Source organism: Marmota flaviventris, chromosome 6, assembly GCF_047511675.1.
Source record: "Marmota flaviventris isolate mMarFla1 chromosome 6, mMarFla1.hap1, whole genome shotgun sequence".
Classification (NCBI taxonomy): domain Eukaryota; kingdom Metazoa; phylum Chordata; class Mammalia; order Rodentia; family Sciuridae; genus Marmota; species Marmota flaviventris.
The window spans coordinates 95,691,148-95,703,870 of NC_092503.1; the positions used below are offsets into that span (position 1 = coordinate 95,691,148).

General features: G+C 33.1%; 1 protein-coding gene across 2 annotated transcripts in view; it reads left to right on the forward strand.

Moving 5' to 3' along the window:
- Nucleotides 1-12,723, forward strand: part of Khdrbs2 (KH RNA binding domain containing, signal transduction associated 2) — a 545,817-nt gene that overhangs the window by 71,539 nt on the left and 461,555 nt on the right. The gene's annotated exons all lie outside the window — the stretch shown is intronic.

A 12,723-nucleotide genomic window follows, 5' to 3' on the forward strand; every position in this document is an offset into this window, starting at 1 on the left:
TCCAGTGCCCAAGTGTTTTGTATTTATTCTTTCCCTCAAAAAATTCTTAGAATTCCATCATTATTTCACAATATTAGTTTCAATTCTACTAGCATAAGAAAAATATTAAGCTGTGTTTTATAACAAATGCTTTTATCTAAGGGAGAACTCTTGTTTGATGACTAAGGAATTTCTCATTTAGGTATTCCTTACAGCTTGAATTTATGTTATTAAAATCTTTGCTGGTTTAGAGGAAAAAAATCTGATGATATTTTTACTTCCAAAAAAATTGTGATGGCAAACAAGGAAGGTGGTTTGTTAAGAGAATGCAGATGTCAACATGTAATTGATATAAAACCCCTGAAAATTCACATGATATTAGCATAATAAGTAAGTTCAGCAAGATTATAGAATATAAGATTATACCAAATTGATTCTGTTTATTCACATAAGAAAGTATTGGAAAATGAAATTAAGTAGCTTCATGTGCTACACTCGATCTTAATCCAAAAAGCTGAGAGCCAACATAATGACATCAGAAAGAAAAGAAATCTAAAATTAAATTTAAAAGAATAAATGCAAGCACTGTGTGCTGAAAATTATAAAATCTTGTTGAAAGTTATTAAAAAGACCTAAATAAATGGAAATGCATCCCATGTTCATGGTTTAAAACTCTAAATATTATTAATATGGCAGTTTTCTTTATTATAGATTCAGTGTGTGCAATCCTATCAAAATCCCAGCTGCTTTCTTACAAAAACTACTAAGCTAGTCTAAAGTTTAGAGTGAAATGCAAGAGACCTAAAATAGTTAAAACAATTGTGAAAAATATGAACAAATTTGGAATACTCATACTTTCTGATTTGAAAATCACTACAAAACTGCATTAATATGAGGTATTCATATAAATCAATGGAACAGACACAAAAGCCCAGAAATAGACTTTGATTTTAATTTCAATTGATTTTTTTAAAAAAATCAAATGCTTTTCTTCTTCCAGGGATATTTGCACAAGCCTTGAGAAGATCGGGGTTGGGGCGAGGGTTGCTTGATCCCAGGAGTTCTAGACCAGCATGGGCAACATAGTGAGATATCCACCTTAAAAAGTTAAAAAAAAATGTATTAGTGGGTCAACAGGACATTACAGTACATGTATTTGTTGTACAATGTTTAAATTAAGGTAATGCATATTTATCTTGTCAATCGTTTAGCATTTCTTTATGATGAAAACTTTCAAATTCATTTCTTCTGGCTTTTTAAAGTGTACACTACATTATTATTATTATTATTATTATTTTATCTATGGTCACCCTACTATGCAGTAGTACACTGGAAGTTCTTGCTCCTGTGTAACTCAGTTCCTATTTATCCACATTTCCCATGCCCCTGACTCTCTTCAGCCTCTGGTAACCACCATTCTAGTCTCAACTTCTGTGATACCAACTTCTTTCACCTCCTGTATGTAACTCCATGATATCATGTGGCAGTTATATTTATGTACCTGATTTATTTAATGTAGTGATATCCAGTTCTCCACTCATATTGCTACAAATGACAAAATTTCATTATTTTTAATGCTAAATAGTCTTGCATTGTATATACGTACCACATCTGTATCTCTTCACCAGTTGGTGGACACTCAGGTTCTTTCCATTTCTTGGCTATTATGAGTAGTGCCATCATGAATTTCAGAGTGCATATGGTCTTCAAGTTAACTGAATTCATTTTCTTTTGTGTATATGTTCACTAGCAGAATTGTTGGATTATGTGAAATTATCTGTTTTCAAGTTTTTGAGGACCCTCTATATTGTTTTTCTTAATGGCTACACGAAGTTGAATTTCCACTAATAATGTATGAGAATTCCTTTTTCTCCCAATCTGTGCCAGAACTCATTATATTTAGTCTCTGTGATTTTTTTTTAACAACAGTACCCAGACTATACAATATCACAAAATAGTCATTTCAGCAAATCATGAGAGGACAGCCTGATATGCATGCAAAGGAATGTAGTTGGATTTTTATATAGAAGCATATGTTACCAGTTAATCCAACATGAATCAAAGAATGAAATTTTGATCCTTAGAACCACATAAAAAAACAAAATAAAGATATTCTCTCTGTGTATGTATTTAAAAAAGAATAAAATACAAGAATTGAAATTTTAAGTCTCTTAGAAAAAAATTGGAATAAGTCTTTGTGACTGTGGATTAGGCAGTGATTTCTTGTATGTTTCATAAAAGTCAACACAGAAAAGAAAAATCTTAATAAATAGGACTACATCAAAAATAAAAATTTTAAGGTACAGAAGATACCGAAGAAATAAAAAAAGACAACATGCAAAATAGGATACATTATTTACAAATTATTTGTCATATAAAAAACTTGTATCTAGAAATGTAAAGAGCTTTTGTGATGTAATGTTAAAAAATAATCGAATTACAAGTAGAATATGGCTTTGAATCGTAGTTTTTGATAGAAAGTATACAAATTTAGTAACTATCACATGAAATTATGTTCAACACCATTAGTTATTAAAGGAATCAAACTCAAGTCCTCAGCCAGGCATGGTGGTGCATGCTTTTAATCCCAGGACCCCTGAAGTCTGAAACAGAAGGGCCCAGATTTCAAAGCCAGCCTCAGCAAAAGCGAGTACTAACCAACTCAATGAGACCCTATTTCTAAATAAAATTCAAAATTGGGCTGAGTATGTGGCTCATGGTTGACTGATCTGAGTTCAACCTCTGGTACCAATAAATAAATAAATAAAGTCCTCCACGAGACACTACTTCACACACATACTGGGATAACTAAAATAAACACAGAAAAACAATAATAAGTGTTGAATAGAATAAAGAGAAATCAGATCCCTCACCATTGCTGGTGGGACTATTAAAAGATATAGTTACTTTATAAAACAACTTGAGTTCCTCAAAATGTTAATCATGTAGCTATTGTGTGTAATCCATGCCTAGGAATCTGCCCAGAAAATTCACCTATTAGAGGAGCTTTTTTCTTGAATTGGGTGAAGATGATGAAGTCAAAGGAAAAGAAAGGGTTGTTAAATTTTCCTCCCAAATGAAATGCATCACAACCACTGAGCCCCTAAAATATGTCTAATTTTCAAACCACCTAACAAAATAAGAGATGGTTCTTCATTTTACATAAAGTCCATTTACATTTGGGGGCACATAAAAATTAGGATGCATTTTGGAATAGTCTGCAAAATAATGGCTGTTTTTCTACTTTTCCTTTCTTCAAGTTTAGAATCCGTTTACAAAATGGTATGTTATGTACTTGAAGCAAAAAGAACTTTGTAATATTTCAGGTAGACCTTAAATGTAACAAAATGACAATCTCGAGTGAAGCAATTACTTCCTGAAATTATATATATATATGTATGTATGTGTGTGTGTATATATATATGTGTGTGTGTGTATGTGTACATGTATATATGCATACACATATACACACATATATACACATACTTACACAAAACTATACTTAATTCATATATATATAATACACATATATAAGTATATATATACACAAACAGAGCTATACTTTAATCATATAGATGTGTGTATATTTAAAGAACTCATTAATTCCTTCTACATACTGGTATAATATTTGGATATTATTTGCATTCATTATATTCAACTAAAACATTGAAGTTAAGAAAGATGTGATTCCAATTTATATTTAAGCTATTCATAAATGCTTTGAGGATATTTAATAATCTTTTCAGTTTGCCTTAGTTTGAGTTCTTAAAATACAGAGTTAAGAAATTAGGAGTGGTGTGAGCAAAAACAATAACTACAGAAAAACCTGAATGTTTCATTGCAGTGAGTGGTTCCTGGACAGCTAACAGTCCATCAAAGTTGCTGAGGCTGGCCTTTAACTTGCAATCTTCCTGCCTCAGCCTCATGACTTGCTGAGATTTCAGGCATGCACCACCCACCCGGCCTCTCAGGATTTTTCTAATATTTTACATGAAATATTGAGGATAATATTCTCCATCTTCTTCCCAGTGACTTACACAGGAAGCACCTCCATACCATGCTGAGAGACAGAAGCATTTGATGAAGACATTGTGCCACACAGCATGATGCATGTGAATCATGTCATATTCAATTCTACTTGAATAACAGCTGTTGACATATTAGAAACTTATTTTCAATGAATAATGGCTCACCTTTGTACAATACAGGAAGATTGATTTTAAACACAAGTCATGTCTAAAGTAATGAAACTTCTGAACATCTTGAAAATAAATTAATACAAATTCAAGCACATCTGGTTGTAGCTTTTCTGTAAATTTAGCCTAAAAGATGAATGAATTTTATTTTATGTAACAATCACAGTAAATGCAAGTTTATAAAAAAGTCTTTAAATTTGAACCAAATCAACACAATTTGAGTTGCTGACTTTAAAGTGTTGTTAAAGATAGTTTATTAAGATAGTTTAATTTTTTCAAGAAATCTTTGGTATCAGTATTTTATTTTTTCTACACACATATAGGACAGATGTCTTACTCTTTCAATAAATATAATTGGATATATGTGAGAAAATCAGACATACCTTAGTCACGTTTTTAGGTTACTTCACTTAATATTAGTGATTCATTTTTAATATCAACTATATTAAATATAAATTCTGTGAGAGTTTTTTTTGTTTGTTTGTTTTTTTGGTACCAGGGTTTGAACCCAGGGGCACTCAACCACTGAGCCACATCCCCAACCCTTCTTATATTTTATTTTGAGACAAGCTCTTGCTAAGTTACTTTGGGCCCCACTAAGTTGCTGAGAGTAGCCTTGAACTTGTGATCCTCCTGCCTCAGCTTCCTGAGTTACTGGAATTGCAGGTTGTTGCCATTGCACCCAGCCTCTCAAAGATTTTTTAATATTTCATGTGAAATAATTTGTTACCTATCAACTCAAAACTTTCAGTTTCCTAAAGTATAACCATACTCACATGTAAACATCAATTTATACATAAAAGATTTATATGAGATTTTTTTATTGCTTAAAATATTGGTTTTTGGGGACAAAATAGATTGTATTAAAGAGGTGCTCTGAATGCGTATCACCTCTGTGGGGTGTCCTCCCCTTTTCTTTATGCTTTCTAAGACATGTACATGAGATTAAAAACAATCCAGGTGATAGAAATGTTATTGATTTTTTTTAAATAAAATGAATTTTAAAATGTAGTACTGTGTTTTGTGGAAAAAAATGTATTAATGTAAACAGCAATCTAAAAATATTGTATTGAGAACCACATATATTTTATTAAGATTTTATATTAAAAATGAAGACATTATTCTAGAAAAACTTATTGAAAGTGATGGGTAGTCCTGACTTTGGGTTTATTCAAGTCACTCATTTTGTATTGAGTACTGGAATTGAACAATAATGTACGACATGGTCCTTGGCTTCAAGAAAGTCAAAGAGTAATGAGGAAAACACTTGTAAACAGAGCATTACGAAGTGACAAAAGTGCTGAGTTTACAGGACAGAGTGCTGATGGAGGCCTTGGATGGCGTAACCATGTGATGTGAGCATTTGAGATGGTGGTCCTGCTTAAAGGAAGAGTGGTGCTCCATTGGTCAGAAGGAGGAAAGATCATTAGCCAATGCCTAAGGACTTTGAAAGTACTTGTGAGATAGGATAAAATGCACCTGTTTCATGATGGAAAGGTGCAAATCTAGAAGGTAGCAAGAGACTAATACTGGAATGGTTGATCAATTTTTAATGACAGGAGAAAAATTAAGAATTTAACTTTGGGGAAGTGTAAAGCAGGTATTTATCAAGTATCATTCATTTGACAGATTTTAATGCTTACTATAGCCAGGGAAGAAACATAGTACAAATACCATATTCCAATAGAAAAGCGTTTTTGTATTGCTCAAATCTGTGTTTTAGGAAGAGACCTTAGATATGGAAGATGTTACATGTGTGTCTTCAGGGGTACTTGCTGAAAGGCTCCTGACATTTGTGAAAACAATGGCAAAGTAAGTTGCAGCAGTGGCAGGGAACCTGGAGTGGAGAGCCAGGTGTGAGAGGAGCATGAGAGAGAGAGAGAGAGAGAGAGAGAGAGAGAGAGACAGACAGTCAGTCAGTCAGTCAGCAGGCTGCCTGGTTGCTATATGTAGAATGGTGAGGAACAGGGAGTAGCAGATGTTTAAATGATAGACTGTTCCTTGGTTGTTCTTGGGTGATTGAAGATTATAGTGCAAGGGAAGACAGAGAAGAGATTTTAGAGTTAAGGAGAATGTAGTGAGCCATGCTGAGTTTCATATGTTTTGGAAATTTGAGACAGGACAGAGAGAGTAAATATATGAAAATAAAACCTAGGGTGATAGTTTAGACTTACTGTCTGAAATGGTGAAAGGTAGTATGAACTGTGATAATGGATGAGATCAACTTATAAGTGTGCTTAGCTTAGCTCAGCTCATCTTAACAGAGGGTAGCTCCAAGGGGGTAATGTTATCAGGATCTGCAGTAGAGGTAAGTATCAAGAATTTAGAACAATGTTCAGGAAGGCAATGAAACAGAGTAGCCCTACTGAGGTAGAGGGAAGCTTTATAGTCGCTCTTTATTCATCTTCTCATCTTCATCTGCTCTCATAAATCCACTCCAAAGAGCAGCTAAAACTGTTCCTATAAAAATAACATCATCTTTCACCTTGTCAAGTCCAATAGACAAAGCATGGTTTTCATTTAACTAAACTCTGTAGGATAAGTCAGTTTCTTTCTTTCTTATTCTTTCGAATTTTATTATCTATGTTCTCCTGGTTTTCTTTGTCTTTTACTGGAAGTCCTTTGTTATTTCATTTACTGGATCCTTCTTCTGCTCTGACTTCGCTGTATTAGGGTATCACTAGGCTCAATCTTTGGCAGTCTTCTTTCTCCATTCCAACCTATTTCTTTGAATTTGAGCATCAATCTTGTGCTGATGACTCAAAAATTTATATGCCAAACTTCAACCTTTTCCTTGGGCTCAAGAATTATGTACACAACATCTTATTCTACATCTGCACTTAGATACCACCCACATATAACAAAAGTACAACTCATCTTTTTCCATCCTGAGCCTGCTCGTATGCCAGTTATTTTCATGTTTCTAAGTGCTGCTATTCTTTACTTATTTGTTCAAGTCAAAATCCTGATAGTCATCTTTAATTCCTGGCTTTAAGCCTACAATTCAATCTACAGCCAACCTCTACCTTCAAAATAACTTATCACATTTTAGGCCTCCACTTCCACCACTTTATCCTTCAGTATAGCTCACCTGTTCTAGTGCAGGAGCCTCACAGCTGGTCCCATATTGCTGCTCTGATCTTCCTGTACAGGACTCTCAGAATAATCTCTTAATCATGCAAATCAGGGGCCGTGGTAGAGTGCTTTTCTAGCATGAGCAAAGCCCTGGATTTGATCCCCAGTACTGGGAGACAAACTAAAAATACTGCAGATCAGATTAAAACTGCTAAAAATCTGCCGAAGATTAGCATCACACCAAGAAGAAAAAAACAGTTCTGTATCCTGATAGATTTCTGTATTATGTAATGATTACCTCCAAATATAATGTCTTAAAATGACATTATCTCACAGATTTTGTAAATATGGAGTTTGAAGAAGCTTGGATACATGGTTTTGGCTTAGGATCTCTGAAGAAGTTGCCCTCACTTGAAGGTTTTGATAGGAATAGAACATGTACTTACAAGGTGGTTCCCTCACATCATTATTGACAAAGACCTCAGTTCCTTACAACATGGACCTCTACATAGGTCTGGTTCAGTATCCTCAGGACATGGCACCTGACTGTCTCTAGATGCATGATTTAAGAGAGCAAGGAAGAAACCACATATCTCTTACAACTTTGTCTAAAAGTTCCACAACATCACTTCTACCATATTTTATTCTTTAAAAGCATGTTACTACTTGGAAAGGTAGTGCACACCTATGATCCTGGCTATGTTGGGAGGCTGTAACAGGAGGACCACAATTAGGAGTTCAATATGGGCAACTTAGTGTGACTTAATCTCAAATTTAAAAAAAAAAAAAAACAAAAACAAAAAACAAAAAACTAAAGTGCTCTCTCAGTGGTAGAGCACTTGCCTAGCCTGTGCAAGGCCCTGGCTTTAATCCCCAAACTATACACAAATAAAGCAGATTACTATGTGCACATAGACTTTACAAGGCCTTATATGCTACTGCCCATTGTACTTCTCCTACCTTTTCATTTTTTCCTACTTTCTTCCATATTAACTTTCCTATCCTTTTGGCCATTTCTCAAGTATGCCACATTCTTCATAGTGTTAGATGATTTTCAACTTTCTTTTCCCTCTGCCTTGAAAATTCTACCCCCATTTATCCCTGTACTAAATGCAGGTTTCTGATCAAATGTCACCTCATTAAGGAGGATTTTTTTAGTCACACCATTTAGACATTATACTCTTTTCACAATTTTCTCTGCTGTCATCCTGCTTTGCTTTTCTTCAAAATATGTATGCCTTCTGTGACAACACAGATGAACCCGGAGAACATTATGCTCTGTGAACTAAGCCAGTACTGCATAATTCCACTTATGTGAATTATCGAAAATAGTCAAATGCATAGACTCAGAGAATGTAACTGTGTAGCTGGAAGGAGGTGGGAATAAGGAATTGTTGCTTAATGAATATAAAAGTTGTAGTATAAGATGAGTAAGTTCTAGAGATCTGTCACACAAGCACCTCTAGCTAACAACACTATATAGTACTCTTTAAAGTATGTCGAGATGATAGATATAATTATAGGTGTTCTTACATAAAACGAAACAAAAAACTCCCAGGAAACAAAACGCAGATGTAAAATGATCCAAAGAAATTTTTGGAGATGATGAATATGTGTATTACCTTGATTGTGGTGATGACATCACTGGTGTAGGCATATGTTGAAACTCATCACAATATAACAGTAAATCTGCATGGCATTTTGTTTATCAATTCTATTTCAATACAATTTAAGAAATTATTTCCTTTTAAATTGTGTCATAATTGACTTATTTGCTCTCCTTCTACCTCATTACCTTATAAGATTCAAGAGAACAGGGACTTTGCCTGCTTCACAGTCCTGGATTAGGTGCTCAATAAATGTGTATTGAATGAAGGAAATGAGTGGTTTAGAATATAAAAGATCAGCAAGAACTAGAGCTTTGGAATTTAAATCTCTGCTATATTATTTTTTATTTCTACCACTTGGGGAAATAGTTCTTTAGGTTCTGCTTTTGATGTATATCATTGGGTTAATTTCAGGATTGAAAGACACAATGCATGTAAATCCTTTGGGCAATTCTGTACACTAGGTCCAAGGTTGGGGAAACTTGTCTTTTTCCAGTATATGATATTGCTTTTTTCAGAATGATACACTATGGAAATTCAACCTACACAGTAGAATATCAATGTAAGATATGCTACATAATTTTCTTATGTGGTATGATTATAATTGCTCAAGCAAGCAGAAATATGTCTCTTGCATTGTTTTGTTGTGTAGAACTTTATGTGTGTCTAACTTAGAAGAAATGCATTGAATGCATTTCAATAAAGGAAGCCAAACTGGAAGACTGCCTATGGATATATATGGAATGAGTATCAATGAAATAAAGTTCTATTCTTTAAAAAGAGAAAGAATTCAAGTTTTAAACTTTAAAATGTAAGAATTTGTGTCTAGCACTTAACATAGTTGAGTAAAAAAGCAAAATTGACCTCCTGCTTTTTGTGAAGTATCAGTGCTTATTGTTAGTTGATAATGATATCCAAAAGGTTTCACTTTTTTTCTGATGACCATTTTAGCAAATTTATTCCATGTCATATTCTTCCTATCACTGAATACTCATTTTTCTCGTTCTTCTTCATTTTTTGTCCTATTTCTTATTTAAAGGACTATGAATGATGTTCTTAACGTGCAGAATAATATTAGTCTGTTGTAGGACATACTGAAATGTAAATCATGGATGTGTCATCAATTATTAACAATCTACCTAAGGACAAGGTATAAACTGTTAAACATAATAACAATGGATGTCATGATATTTTATTTTAATGATGCAGAAGACCTCAAAGAAGTCTTGTTTCCATACCAAAAGGAAGTACATAATAATAGTTAACATTTATTACATTTTTATATTGTTCCAGAAACATTGTAAATACCTTGAATAACTTATCTCATTTAATCCTTACAATGGTTTTATGTTACAAGTAAGCAGCGTAAGACAGAAAACAAAGTAATTAAATGTATTTGTGTGTGTGTAGGAATTACATCACTGCTTAGGACCTAGAAAGGTTTAGAAAGAAATGGCTAGGTCACTCCTATTGCCGGGGTCACACTGCTAACAAGTGGCAAATATAGTACTGAAGCAGGGATTCTGTGTTCTAAGGCTATATCAGGATGTCCTTTGTAATATCTATTCAACTTTGGGGTGGGTGGGTGAGAAGGAACAACAGGAGCCTGGAAAGCTTGAGTGAGTTGACCACAAAGAAGGATAGGTTGAATATAATTAGAGGAGTAAAGCTATGGGAGTCTAGGTGGTGAATTTGCTATGAGTTGCTTTAGATCTCCAAGGTGAAGTAGAACAGTGGGCTGAGCATTGAAGTGGTTGGCATTTGTATATTCATCTGGATAGTGTGGACAGGGTGGCTGTCAGATAATTTCACAATTTTAGTATGACCAGGGCATTAAACTGGGTTAGTAGTAATTAAAATACTTCATGGTTTGTAGTTAATCCTGTGCAAAACAAATGCTTGAGTAATTCTAAAATCAATTTTGGCATCTAATATTTATTTTTCTATTTCAAGAAATCAAAATTGCTTTTGTAATTTTCTTAATATTATTTGTAAATTATTTAGCACTGATTTATTATTAATATATCTGATGGTTTTCCATGCCTTCCACAAAAAGGAAAATATCACTTCCATGTTCAAGAACAGCTCTTCACCCTTTCAATGCTTTGGGAGTTAGTCCCATAACCTCTGGACTTACCTACTAACCTTGAGTCTGAGAGAGCCACAGTGCCTAGCATTATTATTCACATATATGGTAACCATCTTATCATTGAAATCTGTTTGTACGAAATTATGCATTTCATTTTTTTCTGTGATGGAAAACAGATATTTAGTGCACAATTTTCTCCTTCTTGTCAGTCACTGGGATGGGTAGAGGGAATAAAGTCTATTAAAATGAACATTCAGCTCAGAGATTACAAAACAAGGAGATAGGAGACATTATAATACGAAAACTTTGAGACAGTTACTGCCAGAGAGCTGTGCACAAAATATTAATTCTCATAATATCACCAATTAAAGTTTTACTTTCTTTTAAAAACAATTAAGAAAACTAAGACAAATGAACTTTCTTGGTGAAGCTACCTTTATCACCCAGATTTAACTTCACAAATCACAAACAGAATTTAAAGAAATTTTGAATGAGTAAGGATTGTAAGATTAATGATTATTAATGCAGAATAATAAATAATTTTCAAATAGCATTTTTATCAGTTACCTATTTTTGAGATTGGTTAGAGGCAGCTTATAATAAAAAATATATACAGAATAAAGATAAAAATATTTATCTTTATTTTGGTTATAGGTGAGCATAAATTCTAAAACATTGTATAGTGGCACCATTCCCTGTTGTAATATATAAATATCATTATCACATGATACAATAAAATGTTGTAAAGGTAGTGAAACGAAAACAACTCAAGAAAATCCTATTTGGTATATTTGAGTCATACTTAGCTTGGAGCCTCCTGGAAGTGGTCAAGGCAACACACAAACATAAGTGCCCTTGTCTGAAAAATATTTTACATAATGACAAATGTATAAATGTATTTTAGAGAATCTAGCTCCTTTTCTTATTGTTTTTGTTTACATTATTAAATGTGAGGCTTCTCTGAGGATCCCTCAATTTTTAAGTATTTTTTCTTCAATTTTCTCTCATGTGCTTATAATATATATTTTGTTAGCTCTTTGAACTCCTGTTTATTTAGGCAGCTTGTAGTAAAAACATGTACAAAATAAAGATGAAAGTATTATTCATTGAAAAGTAAGGTAATTGTTACCTCACAGAACTATGATGCAAAAAAAAAGTACATTTCAAATCACCACTGATGTTTCTTCATCCTTTCTTAAGATTGAAATGTGAAAGGTTTTATCTTTCTCATCAGAATCAATGAAGTAAAATTTATGGCAAAATATTCCATTTTTAAGATAAAGTTTCATTGTATAGCAAATTGTTATAGTATATTTGCTCTTTTATTCTGGATATTGATATAGGAATGATAAACGCTTGCAGTTTTATACTGATCTCTGATATTTCACATGGGAGAGGCTATAAGGATGATGAAAATTACCCTATGTTGGGCTCTTTCATTCTGCTAACAAAGAACATTAAAGGTTTGGTTCTGTATTCAAATACAAAGTACAGAATACATTTCTACTTAGAAATTAAGTGGGCATAATTTGAGGATGGAACAATCAGAATAATTTGTATCCATTACATTAGTCATATTTTATTTTTTATAAGTTGTTTGTGTTTCACTTATAATGACAAATTCTAAACACCAATAGTTAAGCATCCTTAAAAATATCTATAAATAAAATATATATTTTTTACAACCTTTTATTGAATTTTGGTTATAGGTGAGCATAAATTCCAAAACATTGTATAGTGGCACCATTCCCTGTTATAATATATAAATATCATTTAC